General features: G+C 41.5%; 1 protein-coding gene across 1 annotated transcript in view; it reads left to right on the forward strand.

The window, feature by feature from the left end:
• The window catches only part of Hipk3 (homeodomain interacting protein kinase 3), an 89,785-nt gene that overhangs the window by 867 nt on the left and 65,678 nt on the right, over positions 1-23,240 (forward strand). The window lies entirely within an intron of this gene.

Raw genomic sequence — 23,240 nt, forward strand, 5'->3', positions numbered from 1 at the left:
CGCCCGTAGGCCCCAGTGCGGAGGCCGGCCGGGCGGCCTGGCACTCCCGCCCCCATTCCCGGCCCCCGGAGTCAAGCGGTCCCCACCCCAGAGCCTCGGGAAGGAAGATGAGGCAGACAGGCCCGGCGCCCGGCAGCCAGAGCAGCAGCAGCAGCAGCAGCAGCAGCAGTCGGGGGAGGGTGTTTCGCTGTTTCCTCTCTGCCGCCAGGGCAAGATGGCAGCGGCCACAGAGAGGGGCTGAGCCCGGGTTGGGTGGTGCCGCCTGCTGAAGCGCCTGGCTCCCTGTCTCCGGCACGGCCCCGCGATCCGCCCCGGACATGCTCAGGGCTGCGGCCGCCCGACGAGCGGAGAGCGCGGGCCTCTAGGAAGGTAAGGGAGTCGGGCGGGGGGCACCGCCATCCGGGTGTGGGGCGGCGGGAGGAAGGCTCGGCCCAGGTCGCGGGTTCGCGGGCCCAGACTGGGCTGCCCGGAGCGGGGGGCCCGGACCCTCCTCCGCATCCCCGGCGTCGCCGTGTAATCCTTTTCCGCCTTAGTTCCCCTGTGTGTCTGTGTCGGGGCCCGGGCGGCTCCCGCGAGGCCCGCGCCGCGCCGAGGCCCTAGGGCCGCGGGGTAGCCGCGCGTGCTTCCCGTGCGCGGTGGCGCAGCCTCCGGGAAGCCGCCTTGGCCCAGCCCTGGCGCGGCGGTGCCGGCCTCCCTCCCCCGCCAAGGTTGCGCAAGGCCTCTTCCCGGCAACCGAAGTTTTGTTTAGTCCCACCGGGTGTGTGCGGGTGGTGGTGTGTGGTGTGAGGTGGTGGTGGGGCGGCCCTCAGCCTCCCCCCCCCCTCCGCCGCCCTAGGCCGTCACTACGGAGACCTCTTTGCCTTTGATGAAGGGGAACCAACACAAACACGCCGCCCGGCACGCCCTGGGGGGCGCCGGGCCCGGAGTCGGCCCGCGCCTCGGGGCTCCGTGGGGCCCCCCGGCAGCAGCGGCGCGGAGCGGCGGGTTTGGAGGGTGTCAACTCCGGGGACGTGCGTGCGTGTGATTGTTGGGGAGGAGAAATGTGATCCGAGGCTCCGCGTCCCCAGCGGCGGCGAGAGGAAAGGCGTGGCGGCCGCGCGGCGGGGCTGTTGCCGGGCTTCTCGCGTTACGGTGGTGCTGGTGCTGCTGGTGGCGGCGGCGGCCGCGGCGGTCGGCTGGATCCCGCTTTCCCTTCGCCGCCCCGGGAGAACGCGCAGAAGAAGGGACTTGGGAGGAGAATGTCTGTGTTCCCGTCGGGGGGCAGACGGCCCTGTTAACATGGTACGTGGGCTCTCGGGGAAGCCTGTTGTTTCCTCAGTGTTATCTGGGTTGGAGGATTTGCGCCAAAGGGTGTGTGCGTAAAAATTACCTTGGACCGGTGACAGAGGAGTCACAACACGTTCAGTCCTTGAACCGTGTTGTCACAACCGGCCTCTTCGCAGGCCTGCTGGGGAATTTATTTTCATTCCACCTGTCAGCTCGCTGCGCCGAGGGGAGCTTCTGGTCGGCGGCAGCAGCAGCAGCAATGGTCCGGCTTGGTTCTCTTGTCCAGAGACAGGGAGGGAAAAGTTAGCTTTGATTAAGCCAGCCAGTGCTTGGGAGATGAGCTGGATGTTTCTTCTCTTTTTCTGTTTTCGAGTTGAGATCTAGCTTTGGGGAGTGGAAGTAACTTGTTTTCAAACCAGTTCAGTTAATTTCAAGGTGTTAGTTTGCTGGATGCTTTGAAAATGTCTGATCAGAGTTATTACTAGTCGTAGTATTACTATTTTTTAAAACGAATACCTTTTAGCAGGATCGATGAGGTTTTGTTTACCAAAACTTCATTCACATTTTAATATTTCAAAAGCCCGGGCATGTCTCGCCATATGTTTGATAAGTCTAGGTTCTGCTTATGTTTGCAAGTGCGGTGCTAATTTTATACAATGAGCAACGATAAGTTTAGATAGATAGGTCATGATTAAGCTTCGTATTTTAGGCAAACAAAATATGATTGACCTTTTAAAAAATTGTTTCCAGTTTTATTGATTCTTTAGTGCCTTCAGCCCTCTTACCAACGATTGAAATTGAACCAGCCAGTCCAGTTTATTTTTAAATCAACAAGATATGTACACATATATATTCTTTGGTATATGTATGGCTGTATTCATAAAGTATAGGATACTCTTGTGATATATAATGCTTATCTAGTGCAAGGTTTATTTTCTGCAGTATTTTGATTTCAATTTGTAAAAGTAGAGATGTGCAGAAATAACGATATTTATTGACTATTTTTTAATTTTGGGGAACATAAAAATTTCTTTGGTCCTCATCTCTACTTTAGGGAGTACATTTTCTAAAAAAGACTGTATTTGTGGAAACCCATAGATTAAAAACCTATGTTTTGAACAGGTAAGATGAGCTTGATGCCTAGAACAGAACTGGCCATTAAATGTTTCAAATTTATATTTGGACATTGCTGACTACTGTAGCTAAACATACATATTAGGCAAACAGATCATAACATGGTGAGACAGCTTATTGTCATAGCCCTTTTCCCATTGAACTAGTCATTATCTTGTTTATGAACCAGTCACTGGCTTCTGGACATGAGGTTTTTAGAGTCACATTAAAGGGGATGGGTTCTATGAGATAATTCTGGTAAACATGCTCGAAAAGAAGCTATAGGTCATACTGTTTGAATCTTTTGGAAGTTCTTTCATGGAATGCCATAAAAAAGTTCAGATTAACAAGATATTGCTGTGGCAAGTATGGCTTTGACACATAGGTATTATTTCATTCTAGAATTGAAGGTGTTTCCCGTGTGAGTGTGTGTGTATATGTGTGTGTGACGGAGAGCGAACCAGCAAGCGCTAGCACACAGAGAGCACGTGCTAGCTTGAACTGAGGGCCAGAGCACTGTCTCTGAGCTTCTTTTTGCTCAAGGCTAGTACTCTACCAACTGAGGCATGGCACTTCTGTTTTTTTTGGTGCGTAAGTGGAGGTTTGTCTCACTGACTTTCCTGCCCTAGCTGGCTTCCACGCTCAGTCCTCAGATCTCAGCTCCCTGAGTAGCTAAGATTACAGGTATGAGCCAATGGGGCTTCGCTGAAGGTGATTCTTGAAAGTTCAGAAAGCAACAGCTAGCTGTCAAAGGAACTTAATGGTGGAACTTCTATTTTTACATATTTGATATATGAATACTGAAGGCTTATGAAAGAAGGAAAGGAAAAATGTAAACTTCCTGATGTGGAATTAATGTTTACTAAACCTGATTCATATTCATTTAAGTGGAATACTTATTTTTCATCTGAATGTTAAGATGACCTACTGCTTTTGACATTTTTGATAAGAAGAGTTAGCTTATTAAGTGCTGTTGTCATTGCAGCAGGTCATCCAGCATGATGGTAAGTTAGAGCAGATTGTCTTGCATGAAAATGTACTTTCCATTGCATCGTCACCAGAGTTTGGATATGAAAAGATATCATGGCAATATTTAAATTTATGATGTTATAAGGAACATTGAAACTCTCCATATTTAGAATATCCTTTTCTGTGCCATGTGCCGGTGACTCATGTCTGTAATCCTAGCTACTCAGGAGGCTGAGATCTGAGGATCATGGTTCAAAGCCAGCCCAGGCAGGAAAGTCCGTGATACTCTTGTCAAAAATGTTGAGATGACCATTGTGGTATGGAAAGTATTTCTGAAGACAAACTGTTGGAATTCCATTAAAATAGATGAATCTTATCAGTATTACTTCTCTCTGTGCGAACTTTGAGAACAACTTTTACTGAAAGCTTTATCATGGGCAGCTTTTGTTTATAATAAATATATAAGTAAAAATATGTTAAGTGTTTTACTTGTTTTTTTTTTTTTTTTGGGTCCGGTCGTGGGCCTGAACTTTTGCCTGGGCGCTGTCCCTCAGCTCTTCAGCTCAAGGCTAGCGCTCTACCACTTGAGCCCGAGCACCACTTCTGGCTTTTTTCTTTCTGCTTATGTGGTGCTGAGGAATCGAACCCAGGGCCTCTGGCATGCAAGGCAAGCGCTCTACCACTGAGCCACCTTCCCAGCCCATGTTTTACTTGTTTTGAAGGTAGCTGCTTAAAAGACATATTCTTCTCTAGTACCTTTAATCACTTAATGTGACTTGAGTAAGGATATGAATGTGTGTGTATATATGTATTTAGAGCAGAAATTTGACTTGGTGATATTTTTAGGACCAAGCATTATGTGGTCAACTTATGGGCTCAGTTGATAAGTTGGGGCCATATGTCACTAAATAAAGGGAACAACACATTGCCTAAATACTGAGACACCACACCACTGTTAAGTTCCAGTTCTAGATCTTCTGCTTTTCTTCCTTGTGTGGCATTAAAAGAAATGGGTGGGGGGTCTGGGAAGGTGGCTCTGTGGTAGAGTGCTTACCTCCCATGCATGAAGCCCTGGGTTCCATTCCTCAGCACCATATAAGCATAAAAAGCCAGAAGTGGCACTCTGGCTCAAGTGGTAGAGGGCTAAACTTGAGCTGAAGAGGTATGGGACAGTGCCCAGGCCCAGAGTTCAGGCCCCATGACCGACAAAAAAAAAAAAAGGATGAATATTGACAATATTATATTTTAGGTTGGTTCTTGTTTAGACACTAAGTAGGTTTACTTTGTCTTCTATAAATAATGTCAATTTCAGTACTTTAGAAATCTTTTTTCAAACAAGAAGTCTTTGAAAGGAAGGACAGTATTTTTTTTTAATCTTAAATGTAGTTTGTTACTTTGAACTAAATGTTTCTAATTTTCTAAAAGTGAGAATTTTCACTTCTGTAAGATAGGAAAATTGGGAACTAGAGGAGAAGAGTTGGGTATAATTGGATTTGATAGAACAAAAGCTATTGACTTAAGTGCCTAAGTGGAGACCAAGTGAACTCTGTTTTAGAGTTATAGTTATAATTATAGTTATATATATATATAGTTTTGTGTGTGTGTGTGTGTGTGTGTATATATACACATAGTTAGTAAAGAATTTTAGTAGTTGAAGGAAGTTTAAGAATAATCTGCTGAGACCTGCTAATGACCTGTCTTGAGAGATGACATCTTTATCTGAGTGGCTTGCACCTGGCTAGGCAAATGTTCCACCTCTTGAGCCTTGACTTCAGCCAGCCTTTGACTGCCATTTTAAAATTCCTCTTTCCTTCCTTTCTCTTTGTATCTTTAATTTTTTCAATCTAAAATATTAAAAACATTTTTTCCTTATTATTTTGCATTAGTTATGTAGGGACAGATTTCATTGTGATATTTCCACCATATTTATAATATATTCCAATCTTATCTCATCTAACCCCATCAATCACTCTCCTTACCCTTGTTTTTGGTCGGTCATGGGGCTTGAACTCTGGGCCTGAGCACTGTCCCTCAGCTCTTCAGCTCAAGGCCAGTATTCTACCTCTTGAGCCACAGCGCCACTTCCGGTTTTCTAGTGGTTTTATTGGAGATAAGAGTCTCATGGACTTTCCTGCCCGGGCTGGCTTTGAACCTGGCTTTGAACCGTGATCCTCAGATCTAAGCTAGGATTACAGATGTGAGTCATCAGCGCCTGGCTCCCTTATCCTCTTTCTAGAACAATTAGACCAGGTTTCATTGTCCTATTGCACATGCAAACCATCTACTTTCACCTTGTTCATCCTCTTTCATCCTTATGAACCCCCTCTCCACAGTACGACTGTCCCCCCACAAAGCATGTTTCTCTTAGAAGACTTTTTTAAAATGAAGTTTGTAGGTCAGATAAACTTTCCATGTACTTAAGAAAATTTATTACATTATATTATTAACCTGAAATCAGAAGTCTAAAGAGCATAGAGAATTTTACTATGAAGTGAGTTTGACATACAGAATTCACATTTTGTTTTTGGACATCTTTAAAACTTAGATAAATGTAATATTGAATCTAGGTTATAGCTTCCTCTTTCCCTCCCTTCCCCACTGCCTCCCCCCCCCCTTCCCTCCCTACCTCCTTCCCTTCTCCCCTCCCTCTTTCTCTTTCTCTTTTAGGGAGAGAGGATCTTACTATGTAGTCAAGTGTGGTCTCAAACTTCAGATCCTCCTTGAGCTTACAGGTGGGCATCCCCACAGCTTCTCAAATTATTCATTAAAACTCGGACTTCTGATATCTATCACACTATTTGCTTCTGAGAAAAACATCTATTTTGAGAGAAGAGGGCCTTATATATGCTAAGCATACATTTCCCACTGAGCTATACCCACTCCAGCTGAAACATGCCCTTTTTAAAAAGACTAGATTTCCAAGTTCATTTTACCTTTACATATTCTTTGCTAGTAGACATGTTTCACCCTCTACCAATGTATGTATATGCAATGTTGCAAAACCACCTAAGAAAAAGTGATGTAAGCATAGCATTTTCATAGGAAATAATTAAGCCAATCATGTGGTACACACGTAATCCCAGTATTTGGGAGGCTAAGATGGGAGGAACTCAAATTCAAGGCTGGGCTGGGCTGGGCTGTATAGGGAGACCCAGTTTTAGAAAAAGAAAATGTCTGTAATCCTAGCTACTCTGGAGAGTAAGATCTGAGGTTTGCAGTTTGAAGTCAGCCTGGGCAGGAAAAGTCCATGAGACTCTTACCTTCAGTGAACCAACAAAAAGCTGGAAGTGGAGCTATGGCCGAGTAGGTAGAGCCCTAGCCTTGAGCATAAAAAAAGCCATTGACTATCCCAAGACCCCAAGTTCAAGCCTTGAGACTGGAACACACACGCACACCCCCCAATATTTTATTTTATTTTTTGGTGGCTTGGGTGCTGTCCCTGCACTCTTCAGCTCAAGGCGAGTGCTCTATCACCTGAGCCACAGCTCCACTTCTAGTTTTCTAGTAGTTTATTGGAGAGAAGAGCCTCACAGACTTTCCTTCCCTGGACTGGCTTTGAACTGTGATCCTCAGATCTTAGCCTCCTGAGTAGACAGGCGTGAGCCACCGGCGCCCAGCACATCACCTTGAGGTTACATATTTTCCATTGTTCTTTTTTGTGTTTCCCCTCTGTCCAGTTGGGATGTCACTATATTGCCTAGGCTGGTTTCCTAACTCCTGAGCTCAAGTACTCTTCCTATCTCAGCCTTCCGAGCTCCTGCTCTCTGTGTAGTGTCAAAAAATCATTTACAAATAGGAGCAGCAATTTTATCAATTTATTTTTGTGACAAACTTCACCAAAGTTAACCAGTTTGATAGTCCATTTACCATATAGAAGCATTATATGTTAATTTAAATCATGTCTCCCAGGTATGATTAATAATGCAGTTCTATTGTTCCCATGTTTTCTCCCTCCACTCCCTTCCAGCTCACAGCTGGCACTACCACTTGAGTCATGCTTCCAGTCTGGCATTTAGCTGGTTAGTTGGAGATTAAGAATCTCTCCTAGGGAGCTGGGAAGGTGGCTCAGTGGTAGAACACTTGCCTTGCATACCTGAGGCCCTGGGTTCGATTCCTCAGCACCACATAAGAAAAAAGAAAAAAGCCGGAAGTGGCGCTGTGGCTCAAGTGGTAGAGTGCTAGCCTTGAGCTGAAATGCTGAGGGACAGCGCCCAGGCCCAGAGTTCAGGCCCCATGACTGGACCAAAAAAATAATAAGAAGAATCTCTCCGACTTTTCAGCCTGGGTTGAGCCATGATCCTCAGAGCTAAGCTTTCTGAGTAGCTAGTATTACAAGCATGAGCTACTGGCAACTGGTTTGTGGTACACATAGAAAATTTCTACAACTTATTATTAGTAGTAATTATCTTTAGTTGCATAAAGGGGTTTTAAGGGCTGGGATTGTGGCTTAGTGGTAGAGTGCTTGCCTAGCATGCATGAAGCCCTGGGTTCCATTCCTTAGTACCACATAAACAGCAAAAGCCTGAAGTGATGCTGTGGCTCAAATGGTAGGTAGAGTGCTAATCTTGAGCAGAGACAGGCTCAGGAACAGTGCCCATGCCCTGAGTTCAAGCTCCAGGACTGGCAACCCCCCCCCCCGAAGTAACCCCCCCCAAAAAAAACCCCAAAACCAACAAATAAAAGGGGTTTTAATTCAACATGTTAACGTATGCGACACATTTTTAGTAATGAAAGTAATGCAGGTATCTGCTGGTGTAGACTAGTGTAATAAACTTCAAGGATCATCTCAAGACTCTCATTTACCTTTAACCATTTGTGACATTTACTTTTTGCATAATGTCTTAAGTGATAGTTTTAGAAGGCCAATTTAACCAGGCTTACACAGCACCCAATAGAGGTTTCACTAAAAGGAAGCACTTTTAACTCTTTTTAGCTTTCATTCTGCTCCCAAAAAACATGCAGGAATTGAAGGTGAAGTTTGTAGTAGAAGTAGATTGCTGCTCCTTTTCTGTCTAGTCTGTAGGTTTTTTTTTTTTTTTTGGTCCGGTCGTGGGGCCTGAACTCTGGGCCTGGGTGCTGTCCCTCAGCTCTTCAGCTCAAGGCTAGCGCTCTACCACTTGAGCCACAGCACCACTTCCGGCTTTTTTCTTTTTGCTTATGTGGTGCTGAGGAATCAAACCCAGGGCCTCAGGCATGCAAGGCAAGTGCTCTACCACTGAGCCACCTTCCCAACCCCTAGTCTATAGGTTTTATATCCCCTAAGATGCATAGTAGAAATTGAGAAATCAAATATGTTATAAAAGTAGTGAAGCCAGATGCTGGTGGCTCATGCCTGTAATCCTAGCTGCCCAGAGGCTAAGATCTGAGGATCATGGTTTGAAGCCAGCCCCAGCAGGAAACTCTGTGAGACTCTTATCTCCAGTAAACTACTCAGTAAACTACTCAAAAAAGCTGGAAGGAACCCTGTGGCTAGAGTGCTAGCCTTGAGCAAAAAAGAAGTGCGCTGGTGGAGTTCAGTCCCAGAACCCGGCAGAAAAAAAGGCAAATACAGACAACTGTACTTCTTTACCTATGAACCTTTTCTTTATTGAGTAGCTTGGCATTTATGTGATCCAGAGCTTTGTGAATGTGTCATAATCACATTTGACTTCTCAGAACTCTGCTTTGTTCCCAACTCCTCCACTTCTAGCAGAGGGCTGTTTCCTGTGTGGGTCAGTGGCATGGTGATGTGCCAGATTTCCCACTCCCTATCTCTGAACTGTATGTGTGTGGTGCATACTTTGTGCTTTCACTCCACTCTCAAGGAAAGAAATGGCTTATCAACCATTCAGTTCTCCATTTGGGTTACATCCCGAATTGGTGTTTTCAGCATCTTCAGTTTATCTAAGAACTTCACATTCCCACTTTCTCCTGGCTCTTTTTCTTCCCCTTTTGTTGTTGTCTTTTAAAAACATCTCTAGTGTCTGGGATCTTAAGCAGCCATCTTTTGGTGGCTTTCAAGTCCCTGGCCCCATTATTTCCATCTATTGTTTTTTCTAAATCATTTGTCCAGTGTAGCCCATATCATTGTGGTGAAATTACTTCCATTAAGCTGCCCATTGGTTTTATTGTTTATTTCTTTGGTTGACTCCCATAAGTGTCCCCTGCTCAATTGTAGACTTTTCAACCACAACCATATTTGGAACTGCTGTTGATCTATGTATTGCTTTCCCCCACCCCTACACCACAAACTGATTATCTAATTTCTAAATTTATTCCATTGTCAGTATTTTCCATCTGCTATCCTTGTTTCTCTTACAGTTTGTTTTTTGAAACTTAAAAATTTGGAAAAATATTTGTTGAATAAAATCTGTACTGCATTTGTGAAGTAAAATCGGCAATATTTATCATTATCAATTCCCCTTTCTGGGAATCCATGCTAAAGAAATTAAAAATGTACAAAAGCTGGGGCTGGAAGGTGGCTCAGTGGTAGAGCGCTTGCCTTGCATGCCTGAGGCCCTGGGTTTGATTCCTCAGCACCATATAAGCAAAAAGAAAAGAGCCGGAAAGTGGCGCTGTGGCTCAGGTAGAAGAGCGCTAGCCTTGAGCTGAAGAGCTGAGGGACAGTGCCAAGGCCCAGAGTTCAGGCCCCATGACTGGATTCCCCCCCCCCCCAAAAATACAAAAGCTATATGAAATGTTTATTACAACTTCAGTGAAAAAAATTGGCTGAGTGCCACTGGTTTATGCCTGTAATCTTAGCTTCTCAGGAGGCTGAGATCTCAGGATTGTGGTTCAGAGCCAGCCTAAGCAGGAAAGTCTGTGAGGCTCTTCCAGTCAATCATAGAAAAAGCCAGAGTGTTGCTGTGACTTGTCCAGTAGAATGCTAGCCTTGCGCAAAGAGTGACAGTGCCCAAGCCCCAAGTTCAAGCCCCAGGAATGGCAAAAAAAAAAAAAGGAAAAGCTGCAGTTCAGTGAATTATGAAATGTTCATAGAGTAAATTTTTCTCCTGCTATTTAAAATAAAAAAGATGTTCTGGCTGGGCGCTGGTGGCTTACACCTGTAATCCTAGCTACTCAGGAGGCTGAGATATGAGGATCGGGGTTCAAAGCCAGCCCAGGCATGAAAGTCGGTGAGACTCTTACCTCCAATAAGCCACAAGAAAACCGGAAGTGGCACTGTGGCTCAAGCGGTAGAGTGCTGGCCCTTGAGCTGAAGAGTTGAGGGACAACGCCCAGGCCCAGAGTTCAAGCCCCAGGACCGACAAGAAAAAAAAAACAAAAGATGTTCTATAAAAGAACTAAATTGGTATGTCAAGTTGTTAATGTATTTTGAATGTAAGCATGTAATGATGTGTACACTAAAATAATTGAATTAACTGGCTCTTGTGCCTGAAACACTTCATAATTTTATAGTAATTGATTAAAGATTGCTGTACTGAAATGTAATCCCTTTCTTGTGTGACAGATGTATATACTTTTTCATGATTTCATAGAAAAGTATTTTAAAATTTTACAAGTGTACCCATTTTAGCAGTTTATTTCCAGGTAATGATAATGGTTTAATGGTAGTTTTTTAGTTTTCAAGGTTATGTAAATAAGTTACATTTGAAATGTTAGTGTGATGAACATTGTAATGAAATAACTGGCATATTTATGTGTAGTTAATATGTAATCATTATTTTCATATCTGAGATTCTACACAGCTTCATGTGCAAATGCCTGATTAAAAAATGATATGAAATTAGTTCTGGACCTTAAGAAAGTTTTAGTTATTTAAAAACAGATTTTTAATCAGTAAACTAAACCCATTCTGCAGCCATTTCTAGTCACTTGAGTAATCCTATTTTTTCTTATTTTAGTCCATGGTACCAAATGCTGGCCTTAATTTGAACTTAAAAATATCTTAGGTATAGTTATTTACATAACTTCAAGCTGAGTTAAACTTTCAAAATATCTTTTTCTACCTTTCTTATTTTTATTTTTCTTGCTGGTCCTGGAGCTTGAACTCAGGGCCTAGGCACTGTCCTTGAGCCTCTCTATGCTCAAGGCTAGTACTCTACCACTTGAGCCACAGCACTACTTCTGGCTTTTTCTGTTTATCTGGTACTAAGGAATTGAACCCAGGGCTTCATGCATTCTGGGCAAGCACTCTACCACTAAGCCACATTCCCAGCCTCTCTACCTTATATGTTGTATATGTTGAGATCTCACCCAGATACATTAGAAGTAGTATATTTTTCTTAACATTTTGTAGTTGTGGTATATGTAATTTTAATATCATGCTTTGGCAGTGTGGCTTTTATAACATACAATGAAAAAACTAAGTTTTTTCTGAGGTATACAGAAGAAGAAAAAAGTAATTTATATTACCTTTGTATGATCAGTTTGAAGTCTTAGTGTAGAGCTTATTATAAGCTGCCTAACAGTGGGTCACATGTTGGGCTGGGAAGGTGGCTCAGTGGTAGAGTGCTTATCTTGCATGCATGAAGCCCTGGGTTTGATTCCTCAGCAGAAAAAGCCAGAAATGGCTCTGTGGCTCAAGTGGTAGAGTGCTAGCTTTGAGCTGAAGAGCTCAGGGACAGTGCCCAGGCCCATAGTTCAGGCCCCACGACGGACCAAAAAAAAAAAAAAAGTTAATTATTAGAGGAAGTCACAGTGAAACAGGAGGAGTTCTAGTAGATTTCAAAGAATTCTATGTTCTTCCTCTGAGTTACTGTTTTGAGAAGCTGCTTGTTTTCTTTCCTCTTTAGGTCTCTGAGCAATATATTTTTCTTCTTTAACTTTATATAAATCTCTATCCTGTCCACTTCCTCAAATTTGTCAAGAGAATAAGACACATTTGTATTTTTAAAAAATTTGTTTTTTAATGTATTTATTTCTGTTTTTCCTGTTGTTGGATTTTATACTAAAGTTTCCTGCAGCCATTGTTAAAAGGCCACTTTAAGTTGATGAAATACCTGTGACTGCTGATTGAACTTTCACAGTTTCTATCTTAGGAAGATTTCTAAAAGTATTTCATTAAATATCTTAAAAAGTATTTAAATACACTGGTGTGGGACTGAGAATGCTTGCCTACCATGCTTAGGCCCTTTCTACCTTGATCCTGGGATAGACCGCTAGTATATACTTCATGAACTAAAACACATAAACAAAATCAAACAAAAAGTTCCAAACTCTTTGAATTTAACATTGTTGTAAGATACCGTATGGAATCTTAACAGAATTTGGAAAGTATAAATTGTTTTCCAGTTAAACTCTGGAAATCTCAAAATATTCTTAATGAAGCTTTTGAAAAACTGAAAATACTATAATCATATATATGCTGTAAATATTTATCTTTTTACAAACAGTTCTATTTGTTTTGGGGAAGTGTCAACCACTTTCATTTAACCGCTTTTTAGCCTTTGAATTCTTACTGTACATATTAGCACATAATTCTCTTTTAGTTCTGTAGTGTTAAGACACTGGGAAACATAAAATGGAATGTTAAATTTGTTCAGAGTAGAGTAGCCCTTTGTAAGTGTTCATTTGAATTTCTTACAAAATTTATTTCTCAACAGAATAGTAGTGGATATTTTGTCAAATTATTATTTCTGCCAGTATTAGGGCTTGAGCTCAAAAGTTTGGGCACTACCCTTGAGTTTTTTTGTTCAAAGCTGGCACTCTACCACTTGAGCCACATCTTCACTTAGGCTCTTTGGTGGTCAGTTGGAGATAAGAGCCTCACACATTTTTCAGCCTGAGTTGACTTTGAACCTTGATCTTCAGATCTCAGACTCATGAGTAGTTAGGATTATAGGCATGAGCCACTGGTACCCAGCTGATCAAATTATTATTATTATTATTATTTATTGTTTTTTTTTTTGTTGGTCGTGAGGCTTGAACTTGGCTTGGGCGCTGCCCCTGCGCTCTTCAGCTCAAGGCTAGCTCTCTACCACTTAAGCCACAGCACACTTCTGGTTTTCTGGTGGTTTATTGGAGATAAGAGTGTCACAGACTTTTCTGCCCCGGCTGGCTTTGAACCGTGATCCTCATATCTCAGCTTCCTGAGTAGTTAGGATTACCGATGTGAGCCACCGGCACCCAGCCGTGATGAAATTATTAATCTAGGATTTTACTAGGTTACTTTTAAACAAATTCATTCATGGTTTGAATTTTAGAGGTAGATTGGGAAGACTTGGTAAGACTCATTTGAACTTTGCCTTCTTAATCTTTAATATTCATTTATTTTTGTCTGAAAATTATTGACCTTATAAGCAAAAGACGTTTTGTGGTGATTCTTTTGAGATAGATTTTCCTATAAAGTGGGGAAGTAATACTATTAAGAGAGTAGCTCAGAACCCAAACTTACATATTTGTTTTTTTCTAGTTATTCATTGGGAGATAATGGTCATTGTATGAAGAATTTAAGCAAACAAAAAAACTTGTTTTGAATTAAAATTATAGAAATTAAAATTTAATTGCTAATTGTTTTATTTATTTTCTTGATCAGTCATGGGGCTTGAACTCTGGGCCTGGGCGCTGTCCCTGAGATCTTCAGCTCAAGGCAAGTGCTGTAGCACTTGAGTCACAGTGCTGCTTCCGGGTTTTCTGGTGGTTAATTGTAGATGAGAGTCTCACGATTTTCCTGCCGAGGCAGGCTTTGAACCATGATCCTCAGATCTCAGCCTCCTGAGTAGCTAGGTTTACAGGCATGAGCCACCAATATCTGGCTTATTTGCTAATCTTAAATTTACGTCAAGAGAGAGCTCCAAGTATATTTATCTCTAGCCAATTTGTCAGTATACCATTTCTAATTTTATATAGCTTTAAAAAATTGGTGAATTATTATTTTAGTAAGAGTTGTCTTTTTCTAGACTTGTTAAAATACAAGTAATGTACGTAATGCATTGTAATGGTAGGGTGATTTCTAGCACCTTTGAAATGTCCAGTAGATCATTTTCTGTTCCAAAAGTTGGAACATTTTGCTAAGTCAGATGAAGCTTGTTATTTAACATGCTGATTGTGTTATAGTCAACACATTCTCTAGATGCTTTGCTAACAATACAACTGGAAAATACCCAAGTCTTTAGTATTTTCAAATAAATGTTTTATAGGCACTTCAGATAGTAGGTTCAATCAATGGAAAGTGAAAATTATTTACTATTTATAGTAGGTTATTTAGAGTATCCTGCTTTTTATTTCTAAGAAGACATGCTTTATTTTTTTGTAAATACACTTTAAGTAATTGAGAAATAATGAATAGGCACTTTTTATTGTCTAATATTATTAATCATCTAGACTTTAACTTCTACTTATAGACCCTTGACTAGAGCAGTGCTATGGTTCTCTGTATTTTCAAGAATGAAAAGCTTTTAATTGTCAAATTTATTTAGATCGCATAATAAAATCCTACTTTAAGTTTCTCTTGTTTGAAGAAGTTACATACTAACCAGAAGCTCTCTGGGCCTTGGTGCTGTCCCTCAGCTATTCAGCTCAAGGTGAGCGCTCTACCACTTGAGCTACAGTGCTGGTTTTCTGGTGGTTTATTGGAGATAAGAGTTTCATGGACTTTCCTGCCCGGGCTGTTTTGAACCTCGATCCTCAGAGCTCAGCCTCCTGAGTAGCTAGGATTACAGGCGTGAGCCACTGGCACCCGGCTAATGCTTTTACTTTTTAAGCTTTAAAATAATTTAAAAAAGTATTTACTTGTGTCAGTACTGGGGCTTGAACTAAGGGCTTTTTGCTCAGCTTTTCACTTATCCGCACAGCTCCACTTTTGGCTTTTTGGTATTTGATTGGAGATGAGAGTCTCATGGACTTTCCCTGCCTAAGCTGGCGCTCTTAAGGTAGCTAGGATTACAGGTGTGCGCCACCAACTCCTGATTATTTTTTAAGTACCAGTCCTGTAACTTGAATTCAAGGTTAGTATTCTACCAATGGAGCTACATATTTTCTTCTAGGTTTTTGGTGGTTATTTATTTTTTATTTTTGGGTCCAGTCGTGGGGCCTGAACTCTGGGCCTGGGCGCTGTCCCTCAGCTCTTCAGCTCAAGGCTAGCTAGCGCTCTACCACTTGAGCCATAGTGCCACTTCCGGCTTTTTTCTTTTTGCTTATGTGGTGCTGAGGAATCGAACCCAGGGCCTCATGCATGCAAGGCAAGCAAGCGCTCTATCACTGAGCCACCTTCCCAGCATTTTTGGGGGTTAATTGGAGATAAGAGTCTCATGGACTTTGCTGACATAGCTGGATTTAAACTGATCTGATCCTCAGATCTCAGTCTCCTCACTAGGGTAATAGGCCTGAGCCACCCATGCCCAGCTTTGTTTTCTTTCTTTTTTTTTTTAAATTGTAAAGATACTGTACAGAGGGGTTGCAGTTACATGAGTAAGGTAATGAGTTCATTTCCTATCAAGCATTGTTACCCCTCTGTTTTTCCCCTCCCATCCTTTCCCTCTCTACCTCTCCAACTTCCCTGGTCTCCCCCTTTGGCCCCCCCAGGTTGTAAAGTTCATTTCAACACAGTGTCTTGTATGTCTCATTGTTACAGTGGGTCAACCTGTATCCTTGTTTCAGCATTTTGTTATTTCCCTTCCCCTCCCCAAATTAGAAAAATGTATATATAAGACCCAGGGCACCAGAATCAAATACAGGGACAATAGGGGTTATACCATGGGGGAAGGACATACAAAAGAAAGTTCAGTAAAAACAACTGAGACAAAGAAAAAAACTCTGTGTCCTTATCTTGGGGTTCATTTTGCTTAGCATCATCTTATATGGTCATATGTACATAGCTTTTGACCTTTTCTGTTTGTGGCTGGCAAGATTTCCTAGACTTATACTAGTTACTACAAATAAGGGAAACCATGGGACCTGTTTCTTTAGGTCTGGCTTACTTCAGTTAATGTAATTTTTTTTCCCAAGTCTTTCCATTTCCTAACAAATGGGACGTGTCATTCTTTCTGATGGAGGCATAGAATTCATCTGTCTGTCTGTCTGTCTGTCTATATCTATGCACACACACATATATCACATTTTCTTGATCCATTCATCCATCTACTGAGGGGCATCTGGGTTGGTTCCATATCTTAGCTCTGATGAATAATGCTGTGGTAAACATAGTTGTGCTGGTAGGACATAGCTAGCAAAATCAATAGAAAGCCCACGGATTGGGAGAAGATTTTCATGAGCCATGTAACAGACAAGGGCCTCATATCTAAAATATACTTAGAACTCAAAAAATTAAATCCCCCAATAACAAATCCTCAGAGAAACAACCACCCAATTAATAAATGGGCTAAAGACTTAAAAGAGAGACTTCTCTGAGGAGGAAATAAATGGCCAATAGACACATGAAAAAATGTTCACCTTCTCTGGCCATAAAAGAAATGCAAATCAAAATAACATTGAGATTCCACCTCACCCCAGTTAGAATGGCTATAATCAAGAAATGTAATAACAACAGATGCTGGAGGGGATGTGTACAGAAGGGAACCTTACTTCATTGTTGGTGGAAGTGTAAACTTGTTCAGCCTCTTTGGAAGGCAATATGGAGGTTCCTCAAAAGACTCCACATAGAGCTCCCCTATGACCCAGCAATCCCACTTTTGGGCATTTGTTTTGTTTTCAAATAATCCTTTCAAATTATAAAAAGCATTTTTGACTTATGGACCATACAAAAATAGGCTGGGTCAATTTTGGCCAACTGTAATTTGTGGGTTCCTGTTCTAACCGAACCAAACTATTTCACTATTCTCCACTCTTATATAGGCTGTTGGTTTTTACTGATATCCTTTCCTACACAGCAGATATATTTCCATTCACCTCCAAAACTTAAAGGGATAGATGAACCTGTTTCTGAATTCTGAATACTTTTCTGTCTCTGTAGGACACACATGCATTATCCTTTTTTTTTTTTTTAAATATGTGCTACTAGGATTTGAACTCAGGGCCTTGTACTTAATCATTCTACTTGGCTTCACAGGCATATCTCCAGCCCTGCTTTTTGCAGGCTATTTTAGAGATAACCAACCAGAGTTTCTGCTATGGGTGTCCTTGAACTGCTGCATCTCAGCCACCTGAGTAGCTTAGATTACAAGCATGAGCTACTGGCATAGGGCAACATCCCCTTTTCTTTCTGCTCTGTGCTTTCTTCATCCTTATGTAGTTATATGTGTACATGTGTAGTTATGTGTATACCTATGTAGTTATGTGTATACCTATGTTTGCCTCGTGCTAGAAAGGAGCCCACTGTGAAAAAACGTATTATTTCTTTCTAGCTCTTCCTGTTCCCAAATGTTTTTTGTTTTTGTTTTTTTGGGTTTTTGTCTGGGGCTTGAACTCTGGGCCTGGGCGCTGTCCTTGTGCTCTTCAGCTCAAGGCGAGCGCTCTACCACGAGCCACAGCACCACTTCCAGTTTTCTGGAGGTTAATTAGAGATAAGAGTTTCACACCCTTTCCTGTCCGGGCTGGCTTTGAACTGACTCCTGAGTATTTTGGATTACAGACCTGAGCCCCTTGAGCCCAGACTCAAATGTATTTGTGATTTGCATTGAAAAGTCTCTCTCTCTCTTTCTTTCTTTCTCTCTCTCTGTCTCTGTCTCTCTCACTCTCTCTCTCTCTCATGTGTTGTTACAGAGAAAACCAGTGACTTGGCCATACTATGCAAGTCAAATGCTCTGCCACTGAGCCTGCCTGCCTGCCTGCCTCCTTCCTTCCTTCCTTCCTTCCTTTGGTTTATTCATTCATTCTTGGGACATAGTGCAGTACCAGCATACACACACAAAAGAGGTTATTCCCATTTACCAGTAGAGTCTAACTCATTAAAAAATTAATATAATTTCTGACTGAAATTATAGCAAGGAATAGAAATCAATTTTAGTTTATAAAAGATAAACTAAATTTCTCACTTTTTTCTTTTCTTTCCTGCGTGTTTCTTATTTCCATACATGTTATTCTGCCTTTACCTCATACTTACTATATACCAAGAAACCTGGCACTGGAACTACAGTATATAGTCAGCCTTCTGTATCTTTATATTCTGCATTCATGGATTCAACAAACTGGGGATCCAGTAGTTGAAAACAATTTTGCAGGGGCTGGGAAGGTGGCTCAGTGATAAAGTGCTTGCCTTGCATGCTTGAGGCCCTGGGTTCGATTCCTCAGCACCCATAAGCAAAAAGAAAAAAGCCAGAAGTGGTGCTGTGGCTCAAGTGGTAGAGTGCTAGCCTTGAGCTGAAGAGCTGAGGGGCAGCGCCCAGGCTCAGAGTTCAGGCCCACGACCAGACCCAAAAAGAAAAGTTTTTTTTTTGCATTTGTACTAAACTTATATAGACTGTTTTCCCATTATTATTCTTTTTTTTTTTTTTTTTTTGGGTCCGGTCGTGGGGCCTGAACTCCAGGCCTGGGCACTGTCCCTCAGCTCTTCAGTTCAAGGCTAGCGCTCTACCACTTGAGCCACAGCGCCACTTTCGGCTTTTTTCTTTTTGCTTATTTGGTGCTGGGAATCGAACCCAGGGCTTCAGGCATGCAAGGCAAGTGCTCTACCACTGAGCCACCTTCCCAGCCCCATCCTGGCTGCGACATCTGTCACCCCATTGATCACCAGGGTTGATTCGGCTGATCTGGCTGGCTAGGCGGGTGTCCCCCTCCTCCCTCACCGCTCCATGTGCATCCCTCCCGAAGCTGCGTGCTCGGTCGAAGAGGACGACCATCCCCGATAGAGGAGGACCGGTCTTCGGTCAAGGGTATACGAGTAGCCGCGCTCCTCTGCTAGAACCTCCAAACAAGCTCTCAAGGTCCCATTATTATTCTCTAAGCAGTATCATATGGCAAATATTTACATATTGTTTGCATTATAATAGTGTAAGTAATCTAGAGATGATCTCAAGTATACAGGAGGATGTATGAAGGGTTATATGCAAATATACCATGTTATATAAAGGACTTAGATATCCACTGGATTTGGGGTATCCTTAAGATATTCTGGTACCAATCCCCTTTAGATTCTGAAAGAAGATTGTATAGTTTATTTCTTCTTTATCATAAACTGTACTTTACAACAAATGACACATGGTCTTCAATAACTTGTTTTTTTTTTGTTCAGTAGTTTTTGACAATTACGACCTGTTAATGCAATGTGATATTCAACATTTAGGAAGTATTCTTGCCCTGTACACTTAAACTGAATATAATTGCAAGAGAAAATATCAGAAGCTGGGCACTGGTGGCTCATGCCTGTAATCCTAGGTATACTCAGGAGGCTGAGATCTGAGGATCCCCATTCAAAGCCAGCTAGGGCAGGAAAATCCACGGGACTCCTTATCTCTAATTAACTACCAGAAAAGTGGAAGTGGTACTGTGGCTAAAGTGGTAGAGCTCTCACCTTGATCTGAAGAGCTCAGGGACAGCACCCAGGCCCAGAGTTCAAACTCCAGGACTGGGGAAAAAAAAAAGGCTCTGGGACAGTTTCTAGGCCCTGAGTCCAGCTCCATGAGTAGAACATACACATGTACACATTAAAAAACAAACCAGGAGAGATTCAAATTGTGGGACATTCTAAAACAACTGAACACAATTCTTCAAAAAAATGTTAGGGCTATGAAAGACAACAACAACAGAAAAAGACAGAAAGGGGTTTTAGATTAAAGAGTAAGAAACATGACATACAGGCTATCATAAGCGGACAGTCACATGCAGTTTTCTCACCCTGGATTAGAAAAATGAAATATCCATCCAGGAATGTCAAGCACTGGTCATGTGCACATGGCTTGTATTAAACACTACAAACCAATCAATGCTAACATAAATGAATGCCATAGAAAAGACACGGTGATGTGAGAGAATGACTTGTACTTCAGAGTCACATGCTGAAATACTAGGAAGAAAGTGATGAAAAAAATAATACTTTCAGGTAGATGATCTCACAGTGTACATGAATGCATAGTGCGATGCATACCTATGCACATTTGTGTAATGTTTATACATGGGTGTAATAAGTGTATCTGTGTGTAAGAAAGAGAATGGGTCAAAATGTAATGAAATGGTGAATCAAGTTGAAAAAAAGTATTTCATTATGTAATCACTTAATCACAATAAAAAAAAAGAACCTGGGGAAGGGAGGGAGGGAGGGGATGGTAGGGGGAAAACAATGGAGGGGGTAACAATGTTCAAGAGGAAGTGTACTCATTACCTCACTCATGTAACTGTAACCCTCTGTATAGTATCTTTAAAATAAAAAAAAGTATTTCAAAAAGAGCAAATGACACAACACCATCATGTTTATGTATGTAACACCACCATGTTTAAATATGTAATTTCAGTTAATCCATTCTGCTGTACTTTTATCAGTTCTGATACATACTCCACCCTTTTTTTTTGGCATTTTTGAAATGCATGCACATTAAAATCAGTGATATCTTTTGCAGTTGTTTTTCTTTTTTCTTTCTGGTGTGTGTGGCATGTAAATATATGATAATTTTTATATGCCACACTTGTCTTAACAGTTTTCATTTCATGAATAAATGACAATATCCAGTCATTTTTCTGATAATTACATTATTTCAAAGTTTTATTACGTCCAGCAGTACTATGGAGAATATTATTTTTCTTGCTTCTATGCAAGAAGAAAAATCCTGTAAGCAAGGGTTGTGTTTTGTTAAGAATTCTGACTTATATGGGGCTGGGAAGGTGGCTCAGTGATAGAGCAATTGCCTTGCATGCCTGAGGCCCTGGGTTGGATTCCTCAGCACCACATAAGCAAAAAGAAAAAAGCTGGAAGTAGCGCTGTGGCTCAAGTGGTAGAGCGCTAGCCTTGAGCTGAAGAGCTCAGGGACAGCGCCCAGACCCAGAGTTCAGACCCCACGACCGGACCCCCCCCCCCAAAAAAAAAAAAGAATTCTGACTTATAGACACATCTGTCTTCAGCTTTGCTTTCTAAAGTGATTCTACTTTTTGCTATTATATGAGTATCTGTTAGTCTACTCTTATTCACTTTAGATATTATTCTGCTTTTGTCAGTTGTAAAATGACAGTAAAATGTCATTTTTAATTTATAGCTTCTTTGTTTTTCTTTATTACTTACTAGTAGGATTTTATTTTTATTTTTATTTTTTTGGTGCTGGTAATTGGGATTGAACTTGGCCCCCTCTGACTCTCTTGGCTTTTTCATTCAAGGCTGGCATTTACCATTTGAGCCACACCTCCACTTCTGACTTTTTGCTGGTTAATTGGAGATAAAGAGTCTCTTGGAATTGTTTGCCTGGGCTAGCTTTGAACTGCAACCCTCAGATCTCAACCTCCTGAAAAACTAGGATTGTAGGCATTAGTCACCAGCACCTAGCTTCAATTTTTTGAATAGGTCTTTTGATTTTTATTTCTTTTTTTTGTGACTCACCTGTTTATGTCATCTTCATGTTTTTTTGCTGTGTTTTGCTGAGCATAATGTGACTATATATATATATATATATATATATATATATATATATATACACACATACATATACTTTTTTTTTTGTTTTTTGTTTTGGTGGGTCATCGGCTTGGGCGCTGTCCCTGCGCTCTTCAGCTCAAGGTGAGCGCTCTACCGCTTGAGCCACAGTGCTAATTCTAGTGAGTATATATTTTGTTGGTTATGTGAGTTGCAAATGGCTTTCTGTGGCTTATTTTTATTTCCGATCTTATCGTGTGTGTGTGTGTGTGTGTGTGTGTGTGTGTGTGTGTGTGTGTGTGTGTGTGTGTGTGCGCGTGTGTGCGCGCGCGCGCGCTGAATCTGGGGCTTGAACTCAGAGCCTGGGCAGTGTCCCTGAGCTTTTTTTGCTAAAGGTTAGTGCTCATTTTTATTCATATTGGATGAATCAAAGCTAGAAATTTTAATAAAGTAAAATTAGTCAACTTTTTGCTCTCACTGTGCTTTTTTTCCTCTTATTTGAAGAAAAAACTTCCAAAAATTGATGATTAATTTGTTGAGTATAGCATCATTTTAAGCTGGATGCAGTAAAAAACAAAGCATTACACAGGGTTGATTCAAATTTTTTTTTCTTTTTTTGTAGTTGTCTTTGGGGCAGAAAGTTGGAAATATCATTGGTGAAGAGTTTTAATCTTATATATTTGTCCTTTTGAAGGAAATTCTAGCACTCCAGTGGAGAATAAATTAGCACACGTGGGTGTGAAACCTTTCAAAGCAAGGGACAAATACAGCATAAAATTCTCTTGATGGCTTCACATAGAATGTGGCCATTCTGTGAGTACAGTTTGGGGAATCACTAACTAGGCAGCCAATTTGCCACTTGCTTTTTTTTTTAGTCAACTTCTTCCATCTTTTTGGTGGGCCTAGAGTGAATTGGGCAACAATACTGAAGTAAATAGCCAACAATTCAGACTTGATAAAATAGAAAGTAGCTATATGTATTTTAACTTTATAATGACAAAGAAAAAAGTGAAGTTGGGCACCAGTGGCTTACACTCTTATGTAAGCTTAGCTTTCCAGGGGGCTGAGATCTGAGGATTGTTGTTGGAAGCCAGCCCCTGTAGGACTGTCCCTGAGACTCTTACTTCCAATAAACTACTTTAAAAAGCCAGAAGTAATGTTATGGTAGAGTGCCAACCTTGAGCAAAAGAAGCTCAGGGAGAGTGCCCAGTGCCCAAGAGTGTAAGCTCCAGGACTGGCAAAAAAGGGAAAAAAGTGGATTGAATTATGAGAAAGCTGACTTGTTTGTTAGAAAAATCTGTATACAAAAATTGATTTACAAAGAAGTTACTATTGGATTTAATCTCCCATTTGTTTAATTGTGTTTGTTTTTTTTTTGGGGGGGGTCTGGTCATGGGGCCTGAACTCTGGGCCTGGGCTTGAGCTCTTCAGCTCAAGGCTAGCGCTCTACCACTTGAGCCACAGTGCCACTTCCAGCTTTTTTCTTATGTGGTGCTGAGGAATC

This window comes from Dipodomys ordii, unplaced genomic scaffold (genome assembly GCF_000151885.1).
Source record: "Dipodomys ordii isolate 6190 unplaced genomic scaffold, Dord_2.0 Scaffold46, whole genome shotgun sequence".
NCBI classification, from domain to species: Eukaryota; Metazoa; Chordata; class Mammalia; order Rodentia; family Heteromyidae; genus Dipodomys; species Dipodomys ordii.